Raw genomic sequence first — 23,861 nt, forward strand, 5'->3', positions numbered from 1 at the left:
CTTATTAACTCATGCCCAGCTGAAGCTAACCTTCTACCACCACCCCACCCTCCACCCATCTGTATTAATTACACTCCAGTGTGGATCAGGGAGGATTTATTAGATACAGGCAGGCTTAGGGTTGCTGGCATTTTGCTTATTAATGATGATCATGATAATCCGCCTTTCAGACAGACTGGGATTTCACGTGTGAGGGCACCAAGCGGTTTCCAGAGCTGAAGTGATGTCTATATGCTTAACTACATTAAGGATGGACATAACAATCGATGAATTGATCATTAAGAAACTTGTTGATTGTGTGGAATTGATTGCTGATTAATTGCATTTTAAGCAATCAAGGTAAAACAGGGAACAGTTTTAGCCTGCACCATTGATCCAATCATAGCTAATAGAAGGAAACATGACATCATTTATGGGAAATCACATCTACGCATCAACTGGCAATGAAATTATCTTTTCCTGTTAAAAAGTACATTTTTTGTTGTCTTCTGCTTCCTTGTTTAGTCATTGTTTTTTCCTCCCAGGCCGACATTTTTCTTCCATGATGCCTGCTCAGCTCAGCTTCACTCTTAACCTCACTTTGTGACCTCTATCCCACTTTTCGTTTCTTGCTTGCAGCCCCCTCCCCCTATTATTTTTGACAGGTGAGGCTTTACGGCTTATTGCTTCACTCCTTCCTACAGTGGTTCCTCCTGTCCTCCACATAAACACCATTTTCGGCCTTTTATAGTCCAAAACACCAGTCTCTTTTATCCAATTATCCAGCGTCAGTACATTTCCACTGCCAGGCAGCCATGTTGTCTGGCTTTTCTTTTTCTCCTCTGTAACCTCCCAATCGTCACTCCACCTTTCATTCATTGATTTCTTTATTCCCTGAGCACCGGATCCCCAAACACTCTGTTCCCCTCATCTCCGCAAACATCACACTTACCTCTATCCATTTTCACAAACTCCCTCCAACCTCCAGTTTCCATCGTCTCTTTTTCACAAGGCCAAAAGCACATTGAATTGAATCTACCTCATTATGCAATAACTTCTCTATTGCTGTATTTTTTTCCCCTAAAACCTTTTACCTACACTCAAAAATTAATAATAGGGTGCTATAACCCATTCATCGACCCTTCTCCCCATCTCTCAATTTGAAATGATTGATGGCTGGCGGGAGTTGAAGCCAGCCATGAGGTAATGATGCTACAGCAAAACATGAACTTTAGTAAATGCTCTTAGTCGATTGTACCCCTCTCTATAGCATGCAAATGAAAATGTCTTGCAAACAATAACAGAAAGCTCGACTTTTGTTGTTGAATATATTCAGTTTGTTAGCATCGAGACCTGTCCTGGATTGGTTTTAGCTGATTTGATGAAATTAGACAGCCCAGTTAGACTCATGCACCTCATTACGGAAGCTATGTTCCGTGGTCGAGAGCAAATGGATCTTGCCAGAATCAAAGGTCAAAACAGCCTGTTATTGGTGCATATGTTTAGAAGACAGAGAATGATTTCCAGAGTTACTTTTTTTGGGCGGAAATGTGACTTTTTAGACCAATGTGGCTTACACTACTCGTGTGTACTCGTCATTATTTGATAATCTCACTTGTAAGTGACAGTGACCATCATCGGTCATCATGAAGTGTTTTAGGCTTCTGATGTTGTATTTCAGGCTTCTTATCAGACACTATTGTATGTCCAAACCTAACCTGACAAAAGCCTAGCATTTAAATAATTGCAGAAAGTAAATAGGAATTAATTTCTGAAATTGTTTTAAATTTCATAGTATTTTTAATTGCATCTTAAAACAATTGAGGCAAAAATGTAAAATATTGAATAATGATTCTTATTAGTGATGCACGATAATATCGGTGGCCGATAATTATCGGCACTTATCGACCATTTTGACATCAAACAGATAAACCAGATAATAGTGAAATCTGCAGATAATTATCGGTAATTTGATTTCATATAGATAAACCAGATAATAAACAAATCCATCAATAATTATAGACATGCCACGTTGGTCCATCTGTTGTGTTTGTGGTTCATATCAATAAAATTCAGCTTCATGGTGCTTTACATACAATGAAACATTGTGCAAAGTGTATACAATGTTTGTTGTTTGTTGTTGTTAGACTTATAGTAGCACTTGAAAGCATATTTGTATTCAAATTAATTTTGCAAACAATTATCGGCTTATTTATCGGTTATTGACATCGGCACCTCTAAATTATTGGTTTATCGGTATCGGTTGAAAATAGCATTATTGTGCATCCCTAATTCTTATGTCCAGTGACCTAAAGTTTAGTGACCTAAAAAGGCAGAAAACCATCAATGAGTGCCAGTGACCTTCAATCTCTCAGGCACTGTAATAAAAATTGACATCAATGTATAAAGCATTTTGCCACATAGGCTCCTGAACACTTCAGAAACCCAGTACCAGTTAACACAGTTTGTCGCTACATCTGCAAAAAGTGAAAACTCTCCCCATCCAAAGAGAAGCCATATATCAACAACACCCAGAAACACCAACGGCTTCTCTATGCCCAAACTCTTCTTCAATGGACTGACGCAAAGTGGAAAAGTGTGCTGTGGTCTGACGAGTCCCCATTTCAAAATGTGTGTCTCATTATGAAGCGCAAAATACGACAACAGAGACTCTGAACTGTTGAGCAACTAGTTTGCATGTCAAGGAAGAAGACTGGAAATAAATCTTCTTAGAAAGCTTAAAAATGTGTTAATTAGTTAGCTAATTGGGAAAAAAAACAATAACAACAGGACACCATTTTAGGTTAAAAATGTTTGTACAACAAATGACAGCAATGATTTGCTTGCTACACACCACAAAAGAATGTAATGAAATTTTGTATAAGGTTTTAGTAGCGATACTATTTACTAGGGATGTTCGATACCACTTTTTTTCAGACCGATACCGATACTCAGACCCTCAGTACTCACCGATACCAACTGCCGATACCAGTAGTACATTTTGACAAATAAAAAAAAAAAATCACTAAAGGATATTTTTAAACAAATATATTTCCTTTAATTTTGACAAAAAAACAACAACACAGTCACTCTTCAATAGTCTTAACGCTCAAAATAAAACACAAAAATGCTCTTTTAGTTTAAGATTCACAATTTTGAAGTATTTCCAAACCGGTGAAGTTTTGGTGAAAAACTGCTACATTCTAGCGCCAGTTACAGGCAAGGAGGACTCACTTAACGTCTTCCCCCTCTGCCATCGGCCACTTGTACTCGTCTGCGTCACGAGTACTCAAGTACTTGAAAAAAGGCTGGTATCGGCCCGATACTGATACCTGGTATCGGTACTCGCCCATCCCTACTATTTACAATATTATTTCCTAATTAAATTAAACAAGATATTATCTAACGACTACCTTAAAGGCTTTGAAATATTAGCATAATAAAAATTTTTGTTGCTGTAGAAAAAAATGGTGTTTTTGTCCCTCATGTTTGTGCAATGTGATGAAGTGACAGTTAAGAGCTTATCACCAATGGACATCAGCAGCTGATGTTTATCACCCTAAAGGTTGTGGTAAGTCATGTTTATTTTGGTGTGATAAGGCCAAGTGTAATTGAGGAACTCATTTAAATAAAGCTTTGACCTTGTTTTTGGTTCCTGTTTGCGTCCATATTGTTACATTAGAGGGAAAAGAACGATGGCTGTGCTTTTAAGTCATTCTGAGTTGCTATATTGTATGATTAATTACTCAGAGGATAACATGGAGGCCATTATACAGTGCATGTACACATACATGCACGGTATATTGGTTTTAAAGCATGCTGAATTTAAACGTGTGGAGGCTTGCTTTCTATGTTTGTGTGCGTCTGTGTCAGGGGAGGGATGACATTTCCTGTATCACGTAGCAGCGTGTGTTTGATCTTCTCTCTTTCGTCTTCCCTGCAAAGAAATCCAACATTACTGGGTCTCCCTCTCTGCTCTCCTCTTCCTATATTTTGTGTCTTGAGTCTACCTGCGTGTGCGCGCGTGTGTTTGTGTGTAGGTCGGCGTTTGAGAGAGCTAAGCGGAGTGATAAATAAGTGTGTCCTCTCCGCCTTAAGGTGAAAAGATCCAGCGTGTGCATTCCCGCCTTCCAAACACACCTTGCATTAGGGAAGGTCGAGGGGATTCAGGAGTGTGTAATAAGGTGTGTGTTTTGCCATTCTTGCAGTGTAGTTGTGTTATCAGCACCTACAGTAAATGTGGCCAGTACTTCTATCTCTGATTGTCTTAACCTCAAGACAAACATGACTTATTGAAATTCATCGGAAATTGAGGTGACTCACCGAGGAGAGACCTTGAGAATTAGAGCGGAGAATCAGCAGCAATATAAAATAGCAACCTTGATAATTATGCAAAGACCTGTAAGTGAGAGTGATAGTTGTAAATTACTCCCTCATTACTATAATACATGTGAAGTATGATACAGATTTAACATATAAAATGCTGCACAGGGCAATTTGCAGCCATACCTTAAATGGCCGAAGTTTCAGTTTACTGATAAAGAAATCTCAGCAAGCTTTTTGCTCCATGCTGCAAAGATTCAAAGCTCATGTCCAGTGAGTATCCACCATTTAACGGTATTGCTTTGCAGTGCGGTTCCAGAAGGCCTTAATCCCAATTAAGTATAATATCATGACAGGAAGCAGTACCTTATTACCTCAGAGTTCTTGACTCTTGGCCCTTGCTTTCTTTCCTCTGTGGAATTGAGATGCCCTACCTATGCTTGCGTAAGTTTTCCCCAAGTCTCACTTCATTCTACATTCATAAAACATGCATGCATTGAAGACTAAATTGTTCATAGGTGTGAAAGTGGACGTGAATAGTTGTTTGTCTTTTTGCACCTATATGTAAGTGAAGGGTGTACCCCGCTGCTTGAACGTGATGTGCAGAATTAGGATCCAAACACAGACAACACATGGCAGGTGGGAAACAAAGATTTTTATATGCAAAAATACAAAGTGACAAGAGAGAGCAGGATTGAATTCAGATGGCCTCAAAGAAAACACCTGAAAGAGAAACCTTGATGGAGAGAGCGGGGTTGCATGCATGGAAGCAAGAACAGCTTGCGTGGAATAAAGCTTGCATGAAAGAGTAGGGAAAGGAAACCTTGACGTGCCGAGAGAAAACCTTGGCTAAAGAACCTTGACGTACGGACATAAATGTCAGCAATGCACAATTCTACATGACAGAAAAAGGCTTATATGACAAAATAAGAGTAACAAGTACATAACCTAAGAGTGACAATTATAGGAACATAGCAACTGACAACATAATCACAAAGGACATAGCAACTGTTACAGCATCAATAGCAACTGACAACTTCATCATCACAAGAGACATAGCAGTACCATCACAATGTAATGGCCCTATGACCCAACCCAAAACAAAGTCATAACAAGAACCCTGGTAAGGACTATTGGTATACACTTGAAATGAACGGATGGATCATAACAGAAGAGTTAGCATTAATGGCTTAAATGACAAATAAATAAGTGCTTCTAGTATGAGTGAAAGTACAACCAACACTTTTACTGTCTTTACATAGGCTTGGGTGTGTTTTGCACTCTTTCAACACTTGGCTGGGTTTTTCATTCCAAAGTAAAATTTATATGCGAGTCTCAAAACAGTCATTGTAATGCCAATCCGTTCTCTCATTGGTTCCCCGAAAGTGGTTAAGGTTTGTACAAAGATGGTAAAAAGGGTGCTGTAATTTGTGAAGTTCAAGCATGTCACTGATACTTTTATTTAGGTTCCATTTTAAATTGTAGAAAAAAAAAGAAAAAAAAATCCCGAATAAATCTTCTTTAAACATGCTATGTGTTTCCAAGAACGTATGCTGGTCAAAATGTACAGAAGGAAAACAACTCACAAAATCTTGACATTAATCATAATAAATGATGTCACACATTACTTGCAAAGCCCTGCTAAATGTAAAGGGGGAGAAAACACACCATGTAAACAGGTACACCAATTCAATGTCAGGTAAAAGTGACTGACGCTTACGGCGTGACCGTCGGCACAACACACCAGAAAAATGACGGAAATACGCACCACAACAAACATACACTGACTAAAAAATACATTCTGCACGTGTGAGGAGTACCATTGGCAATGATAGTTACTATTCCTCATTGTTAAAAAAATGAATCCGGATACTTCTTTGCAGGTGCTGGATATTAAAACATAAACGTCGATGCATGCCGTTGTCTTTTTCACTCACGCCCGATGTACCGGTACTTCTACACGAAGCACACCCTCGGGCTCTTTACAGAGTATCGTAGCCTTCATCACTCAATCAACATAAAATTAACGGTAATGTAATGTAATGTCTGTCTCTCTTGAACCATAGTGATGAATTCATCTTCTCGATTTTCTGTCCCAACAGACATTCAAAATTACGTCCAAATGCTAAATAAAATTATAACGGCTTTTCTTCGTTTATGGTTTATTCTCTTTCATCACTTCTTTTGCGATGCTATAACGATGATTTTATACATCAATCAAATGGCGCTCGGACACTTTCTGACTTCCGACATCGGATTGGTGTATCGAGGGTTTGAAGCCTTTTTTGCTGTGTTAGCCACTGGACTAGTCAAGACAAAAAATTGTTCAGTCATGCTGATATGTTGTTGTCTTCGAAACTATGGTAGAATTGGAAGAAAACACTGTTGGTGTGTGGTGAGGACTGACCAGGACACACTCAAAGACTCCGACTAAATGGTGTGTACACAGAGCCCTTACCGCAGCATGAGAAAGACACATAGTCATCACTCTGTGAGTTGTCAGGGAGATATGCCTTACCCAGAAAAATACAAACTACTTAAGTGACAAAGCCGTTCCTCCATTTTTCACTCCTTCTTTTTCACCCTACCCATCACTGTCATAGCCTATATTCTTCTCCTCCTTCAGTACCGTGTCAATCCTCCATTACATCGTGCCCATCATTATTTACTCGCCTCAGTCTCCCTCCATGTCTCTTCTCCTTTGTCCCCAGTGAATGTCATTTTGTCAGCCAGTTGTCATCTTTCCTGCAGCCTCTCAGTCACCCCCCTCCTTTTCTTTTTGCTGGCCGCTTGAAAAACTAATGAGGAACTTGGAAAGTTGTCATTCAACCAAACAAGATCAGTAAAAGGAAGGAATTGATGCAAATGAATGGCTTAAGCAGCGCTTGAAAACACACTTATGCTCAGATAAAGAAGGATGTTCTCTGTGCCTTGATAAAATCATACACTGGAAAGCATCTATTTTTTTTTTTAAATAATACCTTATATGCATCAGAAACAGGACTTGCTTTGATGTTTTACGCAATTATATAATCATAATCCTTACACTTTTTTCCACATTAGGCCCACTAAATCCATGAAATCAAATTCCCCGAACATACTACAGCATATCTTAAAACTTTTAATATTTTGGCGCCATGATTGATTCATTGTTTCCTATTTTTTGGGGATCTCTAAATATGTGTCACAGTGAGTGTGACGAGTTGTGAGTACTGGAAAACATAAAAAAACAACAACTCTAAACTCTCAACTAGTAAACACCAAACCTACAGGCACATTACGCTATGGATAAAAGTGCTTCCCTGCGTCAGAGTCAATCCAGCCCGATGAAGCGTCTTGAATGAAATGAGCATCCATTCATGCTGAAGGAGATGAAGACAGTGCCACACCACCACAACAAATGAAGATTGATTTTTAAGGCTCCATATACATTTTGTCTCAGATGGAGCTTAACATACTCAAAGCCACTTATGATGCCCCTATCGTATGTCTGTAAATAAATACAGTAGATGATGTCATAGTCTGGACTAAACTGAGACCAAGACTTAGAAGTGTTAAACGGATCGTTCGGTTTTTTTAAACATGAATGTCAATTTCATCCTCACCTCCAGTGTGTGCGATCAGCACTGACTTACCCCTGGCAGCGTTCTGTGACACGAGTTCTGGTCCGGTGTTGGACGAGAGGAAAATAGTCCAGCAAGCTGGCTGGGGTCTCGGAAATAAAGCGTTTTTCTTCTAAAAACTATTTGTGTTCAAAAGCGTGATACATTTCCATCACATTACTCCTTTTCTGAAAAAAGTTAGATGCCATTACAGCCAGCCACTACTTTTTTGTTCGTTCCAATCATTGCGCGTCGCCATGTAGACGGCTAATTGACGCACTGCAGCCAGCTAGCTGATCCTTCCGCCTTCGAAAAGGCAAACAACGTCTAGCGGAAGGATCAGCTGGCTGCAGTGCATCAATTAGCCCTCTACAGGGCGCCGCGCAGTGATACGAACTAACGGAAAAGTAGTGGCATAAATTTCATGTTCAGTTTTCTTTTTATAAATAATAAGTTTTGGCATCATTTTGTTATTACGCAAGCTTTCTAAATGAGGCCCCTGGTCTCGAGAGTAAATCATGAGTCTTCTACAGTATGTCTGAGATTACCGTAGTTTTTTCAGACAAAAATTGGTCTTGAAAGTCTGATCTCCTCACCAAGACCAATCTCTGAGCTTCGTAGCATTCTATGAATGATGCTCAGGATGGCTCCCCAGTCAATTGTACACCGAGATAGATTTGCATTCTATTTGTACTTGCATTCCTTTAACATAATGCTGTATATATATTTTGGCATTTTTATCATTTTTAATTCTCCTCTGTGTTTCACCTTGTCGCCATCCATTTAGTCAGGCAAGCACTTACTGTGCTTGTGCAAACATCTTGTGGCTGCTTGCTATGTAATTTCTGCTTCAATTGGGTCAAAAATGGACCTTACGAATTATCTTGGGTGCAAATGAGCGCACTGGCAAACATTTTCCCTTAGGAAAAAAAAATAAAGCCATACATGCATTAATATGAAGTACAATGACAGTACCCCGGTGATTACTTACTCAATATGAACTAATGCTATTGTTTTTCAAGTGCTGTAATGACTGCATTAAAACCATCTTACACACATGCACAATAAACACTCCTGTCTCGTACTCCATTCACTCAAAAAGACGCGCACACACAGAACACACTCCAGGGACTGTGTTGGCATTTCACTCCTGCTCATTCTGTCATGCCGGCATTACGAAGCCTTCCAGACACCTCTCAGACAGATTGGCTTCTCATCTTTAAGACAGATGATAATGAATTTACATCACGGCCTTTGGCTTTGGCATAGCTGTGGAAAGCTCCATTCCAGACTGCAGATATGCAGACAGATGCTTTGTACCTTGGTGAGACGTCACAGAAGAAAGAAGGTAGTCATTTTATACTTAAGGGCTCAATGGGATTGGCTTTTTCATCTTTCATCACATCCATGATGTATAAAATGACAGCTCAGGCAATATCTTGTTGACGTTGCCATCCTCTTGCACATGTTGGTGTTTTGACACTTTCCAGTGACATTCCATGATTTTGCGTGGTTTGGTCTTGCATTTCATATGTGAGAGGATATCAGCTGTCAGCTACAGCTGCAATGAGCACAAATACAGTACGTCAACATGGGTGGCAGGAGAGAATGCATCTTTGCATAACTGTGGCAGCTTTGACAGGGCGGGCTCTCAGCGAAAAAAAAATAAATAAATCTAGAGAAGATAATAAATCTTCAGAGCAAAATAAAACAAATCATTATTCTAAGGGATTTAAATTAATAAAGTGGCTTAACTTTTCTATTACTGTGTTATACTGAGATGATCACAGTTGCATGTCCTTGAATTATTAATCTATCAGCTCTACCTCAAACCGTATTGACTCAGTGGCACTAATTTCACTCAAGTATTTTAAGTGGAAGTGTTTTAAGTGGAAAAAAATAAGTGTGCCGGTACTCCCCTAATTCCACTGATACACACACACACACATATATATATATATATATATATATATATATATATATATATATATATATATATATATATATATATATATATATATATATATATATATATATATATATATATATATATATATATATATATATCTATTCTCACAGCGAATAGTAATCGCTGGTCCGTCCCCCTCACCTCTCACACTCCCTCTCCCGGGAATGATGATGAAAAATATTCTCCCGATTTTCACAACCCAAAGTTGGCAAGTATGGACCAAACCGGTTTTAAGCCTTGTCAAACAAGATAGCGTTTGTCTAGCAATTACATTTCCAGATTGTGGAAGAATTAAATTTGTTATAAAATACTGGTGATAATTTATTGTATATTTAATTTTCAGTGAAATTTTAGTGGCTTTTAACTTTGAAAATCTGGTCACCCTAAACCAACCTGGTACAGTCTACATGGTGGAGAACTCAAGCCATCGTTGCGTCGCGTGTCACAGTATCTCATATGAAGTTGACTTGACTTGACTTGACTTGTGTGCCAAAGCTGGGGAGAACACATTCTCCATGTTGTTGCCACTCTGAAATCACTCCGCCAACACCTCCCCTATTCGATGCCTGTCATCACGACGCACTATCATCAAAATGTAAAAAAAAACAAAAAAACCTAAATACATGCAAAATGGAAAAAATCTGAGTAATAAGAGTGTACTAACCTTTGCTGTTTTCAGAAAGCTTTTTGTGTTTTGTGCTAATGGTTAGAAACAATGATAATGGTTTGAGTGAGACCTATGGGTGAAAATAGACAGTCTAAGGAAGGACTAGCTGCCCATATGTTGCAAGAGGGGGAGTCAAAGAAAGCTCTAAATGAGATTTACGGGTATAAAAGGCAACTTTGAGGTAACGAAGCACCCTCCTTGTGTGGTAGCCAAAGTAGGAATCGGGCTTATTAAAAAAAAACAAAAAAAAACAAACAAAACATGTCATACATAAACTCTAAGTCAAACACATGAGCGTCAGTGTGAGGCAAAGCTGAAAAAGATAAATCCCATACTTGAGTGTTAATCATCCCTGAGGTCATGATGATGGAAATTTCATAAACTCGAGGGAACTGAAAGCTGTCAAATTTAGTTGGTTCCAAAGGATGGATGGTGAGAGAAAGGGAGGAGGGTTGATCTTCTTCACATTACAGCTTTACAGCATTACAGCAAATTGAACAAGAAATCGACGGACACCCACACTCCTTATGACAATGGTCAAGGAGGAGACAAACTTTAGGATAAGGTTCAAGATGTTATGTTTTTTTTTTGTTTTTTGTTTTTCCAGCAATCCCGAGCAAACCCCAAAGAAGTTAACTTTACCTTTAACTCATTTGCTCCCAATAATGTATAAAGATGTTTTTTTTAATGTTCTAAGTGTCCCAAAGACGTATTTATATGTTTTTTTGTTTTTTTTTGTTTTTTTTTTTATGCTAGAGCATACAGAAGGCTTTGATGCAGCCTCTCAACTGCAAAGAACGGTTGCAGAAATGGTAGTTATTACACAAACGGCCAGCAGGTGGCAGCAGAGCAAAGGAGCTCAACCAGGGCCATCTAGAAAAAAAAGCTCAATTACTTACAATTTTAAATAGATTTGTGAAAAATGATGAAACTTAGCTCTCTTCTAATACTGATTGCTGCAAAACGGAAACAGATAGAAACATACTTTTTTTCCTGATGAAAGAAGAGACTTCAATCTTTCTTTTGGTAGGTTCCATGCTTTTATAGCAATAGAACACAATATTCTGTGGGCCTTGCAAAATCAGTCAAAATCCAGTAAAACAGCCGGGAGCGAACGGGATCATTTCTGTGAAAATGGCTGGGAGTGAATGAGTTAATTACGCGATTGGGACGGGACAGGATAAAAACTTGGCGGGAGCAGACAGGAGCATGATTAATCCAATATCAGTTCGGGAAAAAAAAAAACCTTCAACAGATTCACACTTGGCCAGTGATTTGTATTTTTCTTTCCATACGTTTATTTTCTTTTATTTTTTAATTGATGCAGTTGAACTCCATTATGGGAGTGGGAGTAATTCTGAACGGAAGTGGGCGTTTTCACCAGGAGTGGAACGGGACACGATTTATTCTGTGGGAGTGGAATAGGATGGGAGTAAAAATCCACTCCCGTGTCACCCTCAAGTGTAAAGTCTACATAAAATGTTGCCTGTGCAGTAAATCTAGTTTTATGAAACAAACACATTGACTCTGGAACAGATTACTGTATTCCTATTACCAATATGTTGTCACGCCGCCACCAGAGTGGCGGGTCATGCTTTTATTTCACAGTCAGGTTCCTGTTTTATTTTGAAGTCATTAACCACCCTCTCACCTCAGGTCACTTGCCCTTCCTCCTGCACAGTAATCACCGGTCCACGCCCATGATTGTTTCCACCTGCTCCCAATCAACCCGGACATAAAAGCCACCTGCATTCTCCCCTCCGTTGCCGAAGTGTCACATCTCAGTGCATGGAAGCGTCCTCACAGTCCTTGTTCCACAGTCCTTGTTCGATGTCTTGCCTTGCTTTGTCTTGCGCCCTTAGTTTGCCCCTTGTTTTCCTCCCTAGCGGAGCGCCTTTAGTTGTCCCTGTTTTTGAGTGCCCTTGTTTATTCTCCAGTTTGGAGCTCTTTTTGTTCTGCCTTTTTTCCCTCCTTGAGAGGTGTTTTTTGGTTCATTGGATTAAAGCTGCAGCCTTGTTGGCCAACTTACACTCTGCGTCTGAGTCCTACCTCCTCGCATCGTGTCAGTACACTTCGGCCAGCATGGACCCAGCGGAGAAGTTGGAGGCTGCACTTCGACGACAGGCCGCCCGCCTGTCGCAGACAGAGGAGCTCCAGCAGGCGATGGTCACCCGGATGGGAGAGCTCGCCGGACAGGTGCAGGAGCTAATGAGCCACCTGCGACACTCCACGCCGGCCATCACGAAACCAGAGACCGCAGAACCACCGATCCCAACTCCAGCCTTGACCGGGGCGGGGTTGAGACTGGCTCCCCCGGAGCGATACTCGGGAGACCAAGGACAATGTCAGGCATTCCTGACCGAATGCGACTTACATTTTGAACTTTCGCCACAGGCTTTTCCCACCGACCGTTCCCGTGTGGCCTTCATGATTTCCCATCTGACTGGACGAGCCAGAGACTGGGCCACCACGGAATGGGCACGGCACTCCCCGACTTGCTCAACCGCAGCCGGGTTTAGCAGGGCACTTCGCCTCGTGTTCGATCCAACCAACATGGATCGGGAAAAGACTCGAGAGCTTAGCAACCTCAGACAAGGCCGAGAATCGGTGAATGATTACGCAATCCGATTCCGAACTCTAGCGGCCAAGAGTGGCTGGAATGACACAGCCCTTTTTGACCACTTTTTAAAGGGGCTTTCCACAGCCATGCAAGAACTCTTATTGCCAGTGGACTTACCTGGCGATTTGGACTCATTGATCTCGTTGGCCATCCGCACAGATCATCGACGGCGAGATCTTTTGCAGACCAGCGGACATCAACGGGGACACGGCTCCGGATTCTTCCGGCACCCAGAAGCAAGAGGCCCTCCGCGAGGTGCCCTTCCCCAGTCGCCCACCGCGGGAAGGCCCAGCGAGAGTGACGAGGAGCCGATGCAGCTGGACCGCGCCCGATTGTCTCACCACGAACGCCAGCGACGTCGTCAAGAGGGGCGATGCTACTACTGTGGAGAACAAGGCCATCTGGTGGTAGCTTGTCCCACCAAGAGAGGCTCTCCGGTGGGTACCGCGACTCACAAGCAAGGCAAAAACCGAAAACTCACGCAAGTCAAGATTTCCTGCAATGCCATTTCCACAGACCTACTAGCTCTCATTGACTCCGGAGCGGACGAGAGCCTCATGGATTGGGGTCTGGTGGAAAAATTGCAGGCAGGCACGGAGCCACTTTCCACCCATATGAGGGCCAGGGCGCTCAATGGGAAAGACTTATTCCTCATCACACATGTCACAGAGCCTCTTGAGATCCATATTGGACAGCACCGAGAACTTCTTCGCTTCCATGTCTTCCGTTCCCCATCACACACACTGGTCCTGGGTCATCCCTGGTTGCAGTTGCACAACCCCCGCATCGACTGGCGATCGGGGCGAGTCCTGGACTGGGGAGATGATTGTGAACACCATGGGGTGGAGCGGCCAGCGGCAGAGGCACCTCCCGCTGCCATCCGACAGGTGTCTCTCGTGAATGACCAGGATTACCCGGACCTGAACACCGTTCCCACCTGCTATCATCCTCTCAGGGAGGTGTTCAGCAAGACCAAGGCCATGTCACTTCCCCCACATCGATCCTATGACTGTGCGATCGAGTTGATTCCTGGATCTACCATCCCCAAGGGGAGATTGTACTCTGTTTCGGGTCCCGAACGCAAGGCCCTAAACGAGTACATAGACACTTCCTTGAAAGCCGGACTTATTCGGCCCTCGTCATCGCCAGCTGGAGCCGGTTTTTTCTTTGTGGGCAAGAAGGATGGCTCATTACGCCCTTGCATTGACTACAGTCCCCTGAATGAAATCACAGTCAAGAATCGTTATCCTCTGCCCTTGATGTCCTCAGTATTCGACCAGCTCCAGCAAGCCAAGATATTCACCAAACTGGATCTCCGCAACGCCTATCATCTCGTCCGTATTCGTGCAGGGGATGAGTGGAAAACTGGCTTCAATACTCCCCGAGGCCACTATGAATACTTAGTCATGCCATTTGGACTCACGAATGCGCCAGCTGTTTTCCAGGCCATGATCAATGACGTGCTCAAGGACTTCATCGACCAGTTCGTATATGTTTATTTGGACGACATATTGATTTACTCACCGGACTTGAAAACCCACCAGCACCATGTCACCCAAGTCTTGAAACGCCTGCTTGAACACCGGCTCTACGTGAAGGCTGAGAAGAGCCTTTTCCACGCCGATACCATCTCATTTCTGGGATTCGTCGTATCTCCTGGCAAAGTCGAGATGGAATCAGAGAAGGTCAGCGCGGTCAGGGACTGGCCCACACCTGAGTCCAGAAAGAAGGTGCAACAGTTCCTGGGATTCGCCAACTTTTACAGACGATTCATCCGCAACTTCAGCTCCATCGCAGCTCCACTCCATGCCTTGACCTCGCCACAGCAACGCTTCGTCTGGACTCCGGAGGCCAACGCCGCGTTCAACACACTCAAGAAACGTTTCACAGAGGCTCCGATACTCAGAGTTCCCGACCCTACCCGCCAGTTCGTGGTTGAGGTAGATGCCTCCAATCTGGGCGTCGGGGCCGTCCTATCCCAAAGGAGCCAGGAGGATGGAAAGGTGCACCCCTGCGCATTCTTGTCCAGGAAGCTCTCCAAGGCCGAGCGCAATTACAGCGTTGGAGATCGGGAACTACTGGCGGTCAAGGTCGCCCTAGAAGAGTGGAGGCACTGGCTGGAGGGCGCAGAACACCCCTTCATCATTTGGACAGATCACCGCAACCTGGAGTACCTGCGCCAAGCAAAAAGACTGAACCCCCGACAGGCCAGGTGGTCATTGTTTTTTAACAGATTTTCGTTTTCTCTGACCTACAGACCCGGAAGCAAGAATGTTAAAGCAGATGCCCTTTCACGTATTCATGACCCGGAATCCACAGCAACCGAACCTGAACCCATCCTGCCGAGAGACTGCATAGTAGGAGCCCTGTCCTGGCAGATTGAAGAGGAAGTCAAGGACGCCCTTCAAGACACGATCACCCCGAAAGAATGCCCACCACGACGGCTTTTCGTCCCGGAGGCCCTAAGAGCACAGGTGATCAACTGGGCACACACCTCTCGTCTGTCTTGTCACCCAGGTACTCGCAGGACCCTGTTCGCTGTCGCCCGAAGATTCTGGTGGCCTTCCATGGAAGCCTCGGTACAGGAATATGTAAGGGCCTGCCCAGTCTGTGCCCGAAATAAATCATCTAATCAACCTCGGATGGGCCTCCTTCAGCCACTACCGATCCCCTCAAGACCCTGGGCTGAAATATCAATGGACTTTGTCACTGGACTTCCCACATCACATGGTAAAACCACAATACTTACAGTTGTTGATCGCTTCTCAAAGATGGTCCGCTTTATTCCATTACCCAAGTTACCCTCCGCCAAGAAAACAGCAGAAATAATGATAGACCAAGTATTCAGAACCCATGGATTCCCGCGACACATTGTGTCCGACCGCGGGCCCCAGTTCGTCTCTCGTTTCTGGAAAGAGTTCTGCAGAGCCATAGGGGCCAAGGCGAACTTAACCTCGGGCTACCACCCGGAAGCCAATGGACAAGCCGAGAGGCTAAATCAACAGCTGGAGACCGGACTCCGGTGCTTGGTCTCCCAAAATCCGTCCACCTGGAGCAAAAACTTGGTTTGGGTTGAACTGGCTCATAACTCGTTACCCACCTCTGCCACAGGAATCACGCCGTTCAAATGTGTGCATGGTTACGACCCACCTTACTTCGCAGACCTGGAGGAGGAAGCCTCAGTTCCCTCGGTTCTCGCCATGGTCCGCCGGTGCCGCCGAATCTGGTCAGCGGCTCGACTGGCACTACAACGTCAAGGCGACAGGATGAAAAGAGCTGCTGACCGGAGGAGGAGGGCCGCACCCCAGTATCAACCAGGTCAAAAGGTATGGCTATCGACGAAGAACCTTCATCTAAATGTACCTTGTCCAAAGTTGGCCCCTAGATTCGTGGGGCCATTCCCGATCACCAAGACAGTAGGTCCAGCCGCCGTGCGCCTGCGCCTGCCTCGATCCCTCCGCACCCACCCTACCTTCCATGTGAGCCAGGTCAAGCCTGTTCAGGACAGTTCCCTGGTCCCGCCCGAGCCTGCGCCGCCCCCTCCGGAGATGGTGGAGGGGGGCCCAGTTTATAAGGTCAGAAAATTATTGGACGTCCGAAAGCGGGGCCGGGGGCACCAATACCTGGTTGACTGGGAGGGTTACGGGCCTGAAGAACGGCAATGGGTGCCCGCCCGGTTCATTGTAGACCCCTCCCTCATCGACGATTTTTATGATGAACACCCCGAGGTTCCTGGGCCGTCGAGAGCCGGCCGTTGAGGGGGGGGTACTGTCACGCCGCCACCAGAGTGGCGGGTCATGCTTTTATTTCACAGTCAGGTTCCTGTTTTATTTTGAAGTCATTAACCACCCTCTCACCTCAGGTCACTTGCCCTTCCTCCTGCACAGTAATCACCGGTCCACGCCCATGATTGTTTCCACCTGCTCCCAATCAACCCGGACATAAAAGCCACCTGCATTCTCCCCTCCGTTGCCGAAGTGTCACATCTCAGTGCATGGAAGCGTCCTCACAGTCCTTGTTCCACAGTCCTTGTTCGATGTCTTGCCTTGCTTTGTCTTGCGCCCTTAGTTTGCCCCTTGTTTTCCTCCCTAGCGGAGCGCCTTTAGTTGTCCCTGTTTTTGAGTGCCCTTGTTTATTCTCCAGTTTGGAGCTCTTTTTGTTCTGCCTTTTTTCCCTCCTTGAGAGGTGTTTTTTGGTTCATTGGATTAAAGCTGCAGCCTTGTTGGCCAACTTACACTCTGCGTCTGAGTCCTACCTCCTCGCATCGTGTCATATGTATTACACAAATATTCCACTGCACGTTTATGTTATCGAACCAGAAGTGATTATGTTTCTGAACACGCAAACTCCATACAAGGCAGCGTACTACATCATTTTTCAATAAGGCCGGATTGGATTGGATAGAATGAGCACAAATAAGTAAGAGGAAAGTGAAGCAAAGTTTGTAGGTCAGAGAGGACTGATAAGGCGTTGAAAAATGCAGAGGAACGAGGCAATGAGAAGGTGGAGAGGAACAAGCGAGGCGATGGATGAATAAAAAGCCAGCCCTTGCTGCCCCTCCCCCCCCTTCTTTTTGCCCTCCCCTAGAGGATGGCGTGATGGGGTCGAGATGAAAGAGCGAACGTGAAGGAAGAGTGAACCTCCCCTCAATCCCTGAAAGGGTGAAGAGAGGGATCAGAGCAGAGGCCCTTGACACTGTGAGAGATGTCAAGACACACACACAGTGCTTTTCTCATTATGCACTTTACATCTTTAAAAGGTATGTTCAAAGGTGACCTTACATTTTAGCACACCATTTAATTTGCTTTGACCATCTTCATTTTAACGATCCCTAACCCAGCTTCCAAATCTCAACTTGCTGCCAGAAGACTCCCATTTAAATTAGTTTCAATCTTGAAAGCTGGATGAAGCTCCAACAGTGTTGTTAGTTACTTGTTCTTTTTTTCCAAGAATAAACACAAATTGGATAATTACCAGTGTACATTAAACACATTTAGGTTTAATTTGATAGAAACACATAATTCTGAGTTTTCGAATATTACAGTTAACATGGTTGCATTAATCTTGTCTAAAGCAGAGATTTACAATAGCAAACATAGTTATCAGAGTACAGTTTCATGGCTTTCATTTGAGCCCCGCTCTTGACTCCTAATAATCAGTGCGTTCTCATGGATATGCATGACTACAAATGTTGAGCTTAAACTCGAACTATAATGAAATCAAAACTTCAAATTTTGGAAAACAACAGCCACTTCCAAGGCTCATATTGTCGGTTATTTACATTTCTATCCATTCTGTCAGTTTTCCAGAGACATCAGTCTCATTCTTCCATTTTGTGTGCCCACATGAGACTCCATCTAATCTTCTAGTCAGCCCTCCAGAATTCAAACGACTGATTTCATTTCCAACTCATTCCTTTTCCCTTCATATCCTCCTGTCATTATATGCAATCATTTCAGGCCAAGCGTAATTGCTCGGTATCTTAGCAGTCACATTCTCAGTCAGAAGCCATCATGATCTCAGGGTGGTAATGTAAAACACAATTATTTTAGTGTATACCAATACGGAATATGCTTCCAGGTATGTTAACTGGTTGTGAGGTATGATTATTGTATTTTTTTTTTCCGGAGCGTTGAGCGATGCATCCCATATCCAACACCTTCAGGTAAAAAATGTTCAATTCAATACAAAAATATAGTTGTTCCTCTCCTAACCTGAACCCATGATGACCTCGACATGTGTGGCCAATTTTGTTGGTGATAAATGAGAAATTTTTGCAATGTGGGAATTATGGCAATTTTAAAAATTGATCCCAAGATGAATTGAATTTTCAACATTTTGAATGGGAGTGAATTGTTGAATATCTCATTGGAAATGAATGGGGTGAAAAATGTTAATTGTGGAAAAACCGTAAATGACTGAAACGAGAAAAGTAATAGCCAGTGAAACATGACATTTTAGAACACGTTGAAGTTGGAATACTTTGAATCGGTCGAGAAATGTAGAAGTAGTTGAAGAACAAAAAACAGCGGAATAAGAAAAAGTAAGATAACGTGTTAACACACGTACGCACAAGCACCAGCAAACACACGCACACATATATGTAATTAGAAGCAAATATTACCCCACATTGATACTTGACATGTGCCCATACTTTGACCAAAGATACCAGTAAATTCAATAAATCCCAACCTCATTCAATATTTGCCATGCTCTCTCACCCATACTTGCACACATACTCACATCTTTTTAAGTCCTAATGATATATGTTGGTGTCCTTCCTGACTTGAATTAATGGATGTTGGGAGTGCAAAATCACATGAGCGCATCGGTGAAGATGTGTTATGATTAGATGGTCTCTGAGGAGTCCATACGCTATTGATAAATCACCAATCCACTTATTAGACATGGGTTGGAGAATTACAGGGCTTAACCCTGCATCTGATTCTGATTTATGATGACAATATGCACATATATACGCAACACAAAAATGATTGTCTGCCTTAGCAGCAGGACCAGTAATGACCGCTCATATTTACACAACGTTTTAATGCAAGAGCAGTTGAGAAATTGAAGATCAATAAATGGTCATATGTGATATGTTAACTGCATGTCAGGAAGAACATTAGGCTTTCTACTACACAGATGTACATGTCCTTCTCCAATGATTGAGCGCATGCAAGTCCAAGGATTCCATTTAAGGATCTTGGCCTCTATGACACTAAACAGAAGATCTAGATTAAGTTGCCTCTACATTTTACATCAAATCAAGCACAACTAGATATTGTGCTTAAAATAGTGATTTAAAAGTCACATAGGATCCTGAAAACTGATCATTTAATATGATGACAGTGCCAGCATTGGGTCTAACAGATGTTAGACGGGAATTGGGAAACTTACTGTATACCCCTATCCTGTTGTTTTGGCATTCAATATTTACCTTGTCCACAATCAATTTTAATTGTAGTAAAAAGGTGATGTAAGTTGACGTGGTAGGCAGATAAGGGTTAGCATGTAAACAGAAGATCATCTTATCAGAAGGACGATAATTTGCTCCAGTGTATTACTCTACCGTTTACTGTAAATACACAAACCACAGCACAACTCACACATAAAAGACCCTACAGTTACATCATAAGTGACGAGCATATGGAAGCTAGCCACTCAGCCGCAAACTAGCTAGTAGCATGAGACACAAAGTCAATAACTTGACTCCGATGACCTGGCAAATATCTCAAACGCCACCAAAATCTTTTCTGCTGACAATGTGAATCTGGTTATTTCACAGTAACTTTCAGTGGATATTCATTTTCTACCATCATCCTTTTAGATCCACTACTCACAAAAAATGCTTCAAAGAATAAAAAATAAAAAAATGTATATAGTGCTTGCACTCAATATATGTTGCTATAGCAGTGGTCCCCATAGTTTGTGACTTGATTTTGAAAGGACTGGCATAGAAACAAAACAAATAATTCAAAATATTAGCGAGACTTTTATGAGACACGTGTTACGACATTGTCGTAAAGGGTCATGGTGTTGCTGTGTTTTCCCATTTTGGGTTATTCCTGTAATTTGTAATACCCTTCAATTGTTGTGAATAGTTAATGTTTTGCAAAAAGCCACAGTGAAAATACAAGATCTTCATCTATGTGCTATAATTCCACAATAATGCAGTTGAGAACATTTGTGAATAACACGGGGCTCTGAATGAGCGCCAGTTCTGGCTTATGTTCCAAAGTGGAATATGAGTTCCTTCATGCCAACGCATTTAATACATCCAAAGAGCAAGACAGACAGAGGGCTCTGATCTATTCAGCGGAACAGCAGGATATAGAGTGTGAAAGTCAACAATTTCAAGGATTATTTGCTTATGCAACAGCACCATGTGCTGATTTTCATCATCTTTCCAATTTGGTTCAGCTGGAAAAGTCCAACGCTCAAGATTGTGGATTTGGGAGTTTTGTTGTGTGAATCAATATATCTGCTCCAGTTTGAGTGCGTATTCATGCGTCTTTGAGGTGAATAATAACTTTTTTCTTATTACCCCTGATATGCATGGCGCTTCTAAGCCTCGTGCACTGAACTTCAATTACTGGGCTCCCTCTGGCTTGCCTTTTATCACTAAATAAGAAGCTCCCCAATACTGTGTGAATGGGTGTGCGTGCACATGCGTGTGTCTTTGGCTATGCAGGCAAATTCACGTAGTTGCATAAGAAATTGTGCAAACGTACATTCTGCCATAGCGAGCAGGCAGCCAGGCACAAATGACTCAACACTCAAGTTTATGGAGAGATGTGTCAAGGTGCACAAGCACTTGTTCTCTCTCATGCAGAAAAACAACTAAACACACACAAATTTAGTAAATATTGAAATTAAGGGGGAAAAAAAATACTCGACACAACCAAGGAGATCATAAATGTATGTGCAAACTCCATATTTGCTTTTTTCATTGTTATATGATAACAGTTTTAGTCTCCTTGACACAAGCGCTAAGTAGCTATACAGTGAAGTACCTGGAAGAGGAAACACGTTCTAATGAATTAAATGTATTTCCATTCACTACGGCCAGTCTGAATAATGATAATAATAACTTAATTATTTAACACTTGTAAGGGACTGAAAATGTTCTCAAGCCATGTTTTACATTTAGGGTTTGAGCGTTTTCTTGTGGCTGCTGTGAAGAAATAACCTTGGCTGTAACTCATTTGCTCCCCAAAACATATAAATACGTTCTATTTTAAATGTTTTAAGTAGTCCAAAGACATATTTATAAGTTTGTTTATGTTTTTTTTTATGCTAGATAATACAGAAGGCTTTGATGCAGACTCTCGGCCAGCAGGTGGCAGCAGACTATAAGAGATCAACCAGGGCCATGTTAAAACAACCTGATTTCCCCACACTTCTAAGTAGATTTGTGAATAATGAACTTAGGTATATTCTAATGCTAATTGCTGCAAAACGCAAACAGAGAGAAATATACCCCTTTTTCTGATGAAAGAAGACACTCTAATCTTTCTTTTGGTAGGTTCCATGTTTTTATATCAATAGAACACAATATTCTGTGGACCTTGCAAAATCAGTCAACAATCCAGGAAAACAGCCAGGAGTGAAGGGTGTTACTTCAGTTAAAATGGCTGGGAGAGAATGAGTTATCTTCATATTGGTTAACACAGCTTCTTCTTCTCGTTGCCCTCCAGATGCGTTGGCTCATGTCTCTGGGGAATTCTGTTATTGACCAGGCCATGACAGTCTACCAATATCAGATGTGTGTATTACTATGTTAAAGGAAATGAGGTGAAGAATGAATTAAACAAGCACAACTTTGAGTAGAAAGAAACTACAAAGTAGTAGCTTGTTAGGAGATATTGCCTAAAGAACATTTACCAGAATGCAGACCTCCTCCAATGGGTGACCAGACATGCCGATTTAACGGGGTGAGTCACGATTTAGCCCGGGACAATATCAGTTCAGATCCCAGCAGGTTTCGCTAGCCCATTGTATTGTTGCGCTTCTTTGCAGCTCCCGCCCCTGGTGTCCCATTTTTTGTTTGTTTTGTTTTTTTAGTCCAGGAGTGTCCAAAATTTTTCCTCTGAGGGCCACATACAGAAAAATAGAAAGCTGCAAGGGCCACTTTGATTTTTTTTTTTTAAGTTATTTATTAACACATTCATTGCCAGACCAGCAAAAAATGTATCATTTGACGTCTTTTTCCGTCAATGGCAGTGAATGAGTTAAACATGGTAAAAATCAATGAAGAATTTATAAATTGTTGATATAATGTACAGTTACTTATTGAAAACCGCTAACAGTCACAAGGCAAATAGTGACCCCTGTGTGCCACTATCATAGATAGGCCTCTCCACTGAGCAGCAGCTGAATCCCAACTTGACATTCTGAACCACAACAAAAACAACCGATAGTAAACAGACCACACTTAAGAACCATTAATTTAATGTGATGTTTTCACAAATTGGACCTGGACACTAAACAAGTGGATGAAACTATTTTTATTATTAGCTGCAAAGTTGTCTTTGCGTAGCTAGAAATGTTTAATCCACTCTTTTTTTTTTTTTTTTCTAAACAGCATTGAAAAATTATTTTTAGTATTTGCTGCGGGCCGCCAAAAAATGTATGGCGAGCCGTAGTTTGGATACCCCTGTTTTAGTCCAATCAGCAAGCCAATTGTTTGGGCCATGGAACTAGAACTATTTCGTGCCTCTGTATCTGAGAATCATGAGAAATGTAGTCCTACTAGCCTAATGCTGCAGTCACCAGTCAGACCCAAGCTGTCCTTTAATGACGGCATATTTCGAGTGTTACAATGCTGGACCGGTGCAAGGTTAACGGCACAGCCAGCTTCTAATAGCTGCCAGGACCGAGCAAGGTTGGATAATGGTGAGTGCACTGACTCGCCAAGGTAGCATTTATTTACCATTGGCTAGCATTAGCTAATGCTAGCTAGCATTAGCCATAGCAATAACACAACCACCGGTCACCAAATTGACTAGCGAATAGTGTTACATTTGTTAAAAATAGTTCCTGGTGAAAATTAATTGTATATTTGATTTTCAGCGAAATTGCAGTGTCACAGTTTAGAAAATCTGTTCACCCGATCATAGCAGTTCATTAAAGAGACAGTCTGCACATTGGCATTTAAAATTAGATAGACTTGATGCAAAACATTTTTCAAAGTTAAGG

General features: G+C 42.2%; 1 protein-coding gene across 2 annotated transcripts in view; it reads left to right on the top strand.

The window, feature by feature from the left end:
- The window catches only part of sgcz (sarcoglycan zeta), a 273,737-nt gene that overhangs the window by 50,230 nt on the left and 199,646 nt on the right, over positions 1–23,861 (top strand). Inside the window, exon 1 of one of the 2 annotated variants that reach the window (XM_077525226.1) lies at positions 17,778–17,919. The exons of the other annotated variant lie outside the window; for it this stretch is intronic. The gene's annotated coding sequence lies outside the window, so the exon portion shown is untranslated. Of the gene's footprint in view, positions 1–17,777; positions 17,920–23,861 lie in introns of those variants that run through there. 2 annotated transcript variants of the gene reach the window in all.

This window comes from Festucalex cinctus, chromosome 6 (assembly GCF_051991245.1).
Source record: "Festucalex cinctus isolate MCC-2025b chromosome 6, RoL_Fcin_1.0, whole genome shotgun sequence".
NCBI lineage: Eukaryota > Metazoa > Chordata > Actinopteri > Syngnathiformes > Syngnathidae > Festucalex > Festucalex cinctus.